Here is a 6,000-nt window from a genome sequence, read left to right as displayed (position 1 = left end):
AGAACTCGCAAAATTCCCAAGATGCGTCGGAGAAACGAGGGGTCGAGTATTAATTCGAACTAACAAATTCGTCGACCGGCGCGGATAATCATTTCTTTTCCTTTGCTCTGCTCCTGTTTTTTTTTTTTCGCGGTTATCCTTCTACACGCTTCGGTAAAGAATTTTAGGATGGGTCTTGTTGAGGAATCTTTCTCTGCGCGACTGCGCTCGTGCGAGGAATTCTTCTTCGTATATCGCAAGTCGAGAGAATCCTTCCCCTTTCAACGGCCATAACGATGCCTCACTTTTCACGAGAACAATCGCTTTCGTGCCGTTTGCCGGCGAAGCACGGACACAAAGCGAGCAGATACTTCGCGAGCGTGTACTTGTAATATACTTGTATCTACCATTAGCCGTTCAGCTTTGTGCCGTCTCCATAGATTACGAATGCGGAAAAGGGAAAAAAAACATATACATATGTAGAAGTTATAACAGTGAAAAGAGCGGAACGTGAAAGAGGAAGACGAAAAGGAGGTACGAGAGAAAGAAAGAGAGTGGGAGGGCAGAGAAAGAGACAGACAGACAGACAGCAGACAGACAGACAGACAGACAGACAGACAGACAGACAGACAGACAGACAGACAGACAGACAGACAGACAGAGAGAGAGGGGGGGGAGGGAGACAGAGAGAGAGGGGGAGGGAGAGAGAGGGGGAGGGGAGGGAGAGGGGAGAGGAGAGAGAGGGAGAGGGGGAGAGAGAGAGAGGAGGAGAGAGAGAGAGGGAGGGAGAGAGAGAGAGACAGAGAGAGAGAGAGAGAGAGAGAGAGAGAGAGAGAGAGAGAGAGAGAGAGAGAGAGAGAGAGAGAGAGAGAGAGAGAGAGAGAGAGAGAGAGAGAGAGTTTATGATTAATACATGAGTGAATTTTAGTTTTCGCGACTTGAGAAATCGCAAAACTCGCGTCACGTATTGAACGACGGAATGACCGATTGATAACTTGGGTTTATCACGTTCGGATACAAACAGATATGATAATCTCTGATCCAGCAGCGATCATGGATAAGATATCTTCGTGTTGAAGCAGATGGCTATTATTGATCGTGACGTTTAGAAATTCGACAAATGTTAAAAAGTACTTCTCGTTATTTCGGAAATAGCTACCCTCTACGAAATTAAATCGCGCCAGCCTGTCAGTATCAAGCGCGCTCTCGGAAATTTCGATTCTTCTGATCACACGCGCGCATACACACATACACGACCAATAATATCGACCTGCATACAACCGTTGTAACCGTTTGTGAGGAATTAGATAGCTCGCCCAATACTGTTTCATACTTCGACGAACATATCCAGAACACGTCGCCGATTTTACGCGCATGACGAAACATCGAAAATACGTTCTTCGTTTTTACTGAATCGTCAATAGCAATTCGTATAGCTTTTCGAACGGTGCGAATACGATATTTGATCGGCACACCATTCGATGCCGTCACGATTGAGACTAATCACAGATTGAGACCGACCGACTGTAAATCAGAAGAGTGCGCGATTGGTCAACGTTCCTCGTTACCATGATTGATTCCTTAGATCACGATATCTATTTTCCACATGTTCGCCCCTTTTCAGCCCAAGTCGAACGTGTTTACTGAATCTATTCGTTTGCTTTTATTATACGACGATCAACATAAGGTCGGATAATTGTTATTTCGCGAGTTGATGAAATCCGACGAAATATTATAACGTTAACAAAGTTTGTTCACGAACAAACTCGGAATGCACAATTTTTTCATTACAATATTATACAATATGCGTTCTGACGATTGAGCCGAAGTGGGTCGACTGAAACGTAGCTTATTTGAGGGTAAGAAGTAGAAGAGTGTGCCTAGAGTCGTGCAAAGTTAATGTAAAACTTAGAGAGTGCGAGCGAGTGAGGAGAGTATACGTGGGAGAAGAGAAAATGAGAGAAAGAGAGAGAGAGAGAGAGAGAGAGAGAGAGAGAGAGAGAGTGTGTGGGAAGAGAGTGACACTCGGAAAGGGATCCTCATACGATTGATATTACCGCGAGAATGTATTGAGTAACCTGTGAACATAATTTTCTGCGGTTATCCTTACGGATTCCGTGTATAGCTGACGTTGATATTTAAATCGATCGATAGTAACGCGACAGTGATGGGTTTATAAAGATTAATTTTCCTCAAGATATCGTGTGAGGTCTCGCAAACGCGAAAAGGCGGATTTCGCGATCCTTTGTGGCTCAACGCCGCGTCTAGGATAAGCGAGTAGGTAAGAAATTCCGATTGTGTCGGACACGAAAGCTAGCTAAACTGCCATGATCGGGTCGGTAGAAGGGGAAATGTATGAGATATTAGTGGAAAATTAAGTCTGAAGGTGTACCCCGTAGCGTCTTGATTCAACAGCTCGCGATGAACTGTGTTAGATATTCGTGAGAACGCGGCGATTAATCTCTAGGGAGTAACCAAGAGTCTTTAGGAAAATTCCAAAGTTTTCTCGGTGCGTTAATCGAGACGGACGAGGAAGCTCTCTCATTGAGTCACTTTTCAAGGTAGAATAAGTTCCTCCGTGGAGTCGCGATTTAATTACAGTGCACGCGAGATCAGAGGAAGCGTATTTTCTCTCCTTTGTTTTTCTTTCTACGAAAAAGTAGAAACTTTCAACGTGCGCCCGTTAGCGAAAATTGAATAATAAGAGCAATATTTCTGTTGACGAGTAATGTTTAATGCGAATAATATCACGTCGCGTGATAGAAAGATCGCGAATGAAGAAGTCGTGCGTTATCGAGTCGTTGCGCCCGATGCAACAATGCGGATGACAAGTCGGCACGATGATATCGCGTCGAAATGTCTTGTCCAGCAGATGCGTGTGCGCGCCGAGAGTAGTATAAATTTATTACACTGTAATATATATTTCCGACGAGACGAGTGATATAGTGACTATCCGGTGAAATATGCGCAAGAGATCAAAAGGGACGACTCTATCACCGAATAATCAAAATGTCAAAATCTCGGTCCAACAAAACGTATCTTTTTATCTCTTGCGTCATATTTTCATCTTCGGAATCTATCTCTCTGTATCAAACGCGAGAGTAATTGTTCGGAGATTATCGTGAGGAATTTCAAGCGTTCATTACTTCAATTTGAAACTTTCAATGCCTGAGAGAGGCTGGGTGTAAAGAGCAATTCAACATATCAACTTTACAGATACATTTTGCATATCAAATTGATGCAATATCACAGCCTGCATATCATCGCGATCGACGCGTCAATTCAGTTTTATTGATCTCAATCTTTTACGTGACAGCGACGTTAGCCGCGTAAAATCTTTTACGTCATCCATATGACTCAACGAATTGACATGGTTTCGTGCGATTTGTTGAACGCGTTTATACCGCGTGTGTACTTTCAAAATCAATGTATAACGTATAGTTGATAAAGGCAATTAAAGGCAATTAAGCCAAAAGAAAAAAAAAAAAAGCGGAACAACTTTAAAAATGTGTCCACACACAGTACTTGTCCTCTAACAATTTAGAAAACGAGAGAAATCTGGTAGGGAAATTTCGCGTAAAAAAATGTATAGGATAAAATGACTATGTTATATGTAACTTGTTACATTACGCGATGCGATATTCCACGGGACATTCCGTGAGGTGGAATAAAATTTTCTTCTTTAATAAATATATACATATTTCTACATTTTAGAGAAAGCAATGCAGGGTGAGAGCTTAAACTCTTGTAACACAGATATTAATACAAATTATTCTCAGAAAGTTTCAACAATACGTCACGCCAGAGAAATTATTTCGTCGCTTCTAATTGAAGATAATTAGAAGCGACATTAGTACATTTTACTTCTTCCGTTTCGCCAATCACGACAGAAAGTTGCGGAAGAAAGATTCGCGAGCACCCTGCAAATAGCACTTGTTTATACTAAACGAAATCTATCGCGTGTACTAAACAAGTTCTTCGTTTGTTAGATCTCTCGGGCTCGTTAGCGCGAAAGTCTATTGATTGAACATTAAATTCATAAAATGAGAATAGAATGAAGTCACGCAATGCGCTTGTATGTCTTGAAAGTTTAGGAAACTTAGATGAATCTATTACGATATAGGCAGATGTTGACAAGGCAGGGGGAAAGGAGGGGGGGGGGGAGGGAACGACGAACAAACTTGTATCGAGCGTGCGGTGTGATTGTGCCCTTAGTAATTAGCGATAATAATAGTGATAAAGAGTGAGGTAAGGGATAACGAGAAACAAGACGAGGATATCTCGAGAGAATCGGGCGATGCATTGTCGTTAAAAACTAACAAATAGATAACTATATGTATGAATAAATTTAGTGACTAAGACTGTTGAATATCGAATGTATAAAAAAGGAAATCAAGAGAACTGAATGACGCGACTGAACGGACCGAAAAATGATACTCGCGTCTGATATTTACATGTAATATTTTATCAAATTTTACTCTTTCGTTATCGATTGCGCAAAGTTTTAGTACCTCTTTAGACGGGCAACGCGCTCGATAAACGCGTTACGTGAAGTGTAAAGCATTATAAAACAACGATAAAGGAGGTCTCTGCTAACCGGATTCCCCCTCGAGGCAAAGAAGAGATCTGCCTTGCACGAGCCCGCCAAGCCGGTTTTACACGTTGTACCTCCATTCCAACTTGCAGAATATTTCCGAAACAAGAGACTTGAGCAAAAAGTAGAATGTTATCGTTGACGTTTTATTGAAATCATGTTTACAGTCATTGCGATCATACACAGTAGTAATTTTATATAACTATTTGTACCTTTCTACACATCGCGTGCATCGCGCGACGAGTTAAGTTTATGCGTCGCCGGATTCTTTCGAAACACGCAAGTGATTCGATTTCACTCTTCGATAAGATAAAGAGAAAAAATCTCGACTCGCTCTGGACTTGGACATTGGAGCAGTGTCCAAATCAGGCTAGAAACAGAATAGATCGAGCTGGCGCGAGGCATGAGTGATCGGATATCCGAATAATGCGAGTTAGGAATAACGTATAGTTAGTATACGAAGGGAGTATTTTCACGAGTGTGGTAACGCTTATGTCCTATAAGAGAAGAAAGAAATATGCAAACGGACAATAATAATAAAAAGAGCCACTTTTGACGCGATTTGTCTGAGAAGGCGGTGGCAAGAGAGCCGCCCCCGCGCGCACTTATAGTTAACCCCCCATTGTTAACAAGCAGAATTCATTCAGCATCATTGTGGTCATTGCGATCGCCATCGAAAACATGGAAATACTCCCATCAAAAGAGTCTTCAGCATAGTGCTCCTATATTCTTTGCTGCAATAGTGTGTTAAGAGGACGTCGACCATAAAACGAAACTTCGACTCTCTCGATTCAATCTCTTTTGACGATCACGAGCCGAACCTTCAAGTCAAGTGCGTAACACACTGTAGGATATAGATCTTTGAACGATTCTTATGTTGGTTGAATTATTTCGGAGTCGGTTAATATTGAATTTACTCGCGGCTTGGCTGTCGAAATGTTGTCGAAGAAGAATGTGACGGAAATGTGAACACGCACCGTCCGTCGCAAGTAACATTCTTTCGATCGCGGAGTTCAGTGGTACGAGGGAAACACGCGATTAATCGTCTTTCAACACGAAGGGCCAGCTGATTAAATCCGGCTAGAGGCAATCTTAACAGATGCGCACACTGTTGCCGAATATTTGACTCGGGGTAAATTAAGTTTCGAACAACCGACCATTTCGGCACATCGATCGCTCGATTGCCCGATCACGAAACGAAACATTAACGAAAACTCTCAGCTGCGTGCGTTTGGAAACAGCTGCTATTTTGGATGTAGCAGACCACATTATCATCGTACGTAGTCGTGCACGTCGTCATCGCGTCATCATCAACAACATCGATAAGACCATCATAGAGATCATCGTACGTGTAATACGAGATCATAGTGTTCGTATTTATAACTGGACGTTCCGCTCTCGAAGTCGATCGAACGTCAAATTGATCG

This window comes from Harpegnathos saltator, unplaced genomic scaffold, assembly GCF_003227715.2.
Source record: "Harpegnathos saltator strain DR-91 unplaced genomic scaffold, Hsal_v8.6 scaffold117, whole genome shotgun sequence".
Lineage (NCBI taxonomy): Eukaryota > Metazoa > Arthropoda > Insecta > Hymenoptera > Formicidae > Harpegnathos > Harpegnathos saltator.
This window is presented reverse-complemented; position numbering follows the sequence as displayed.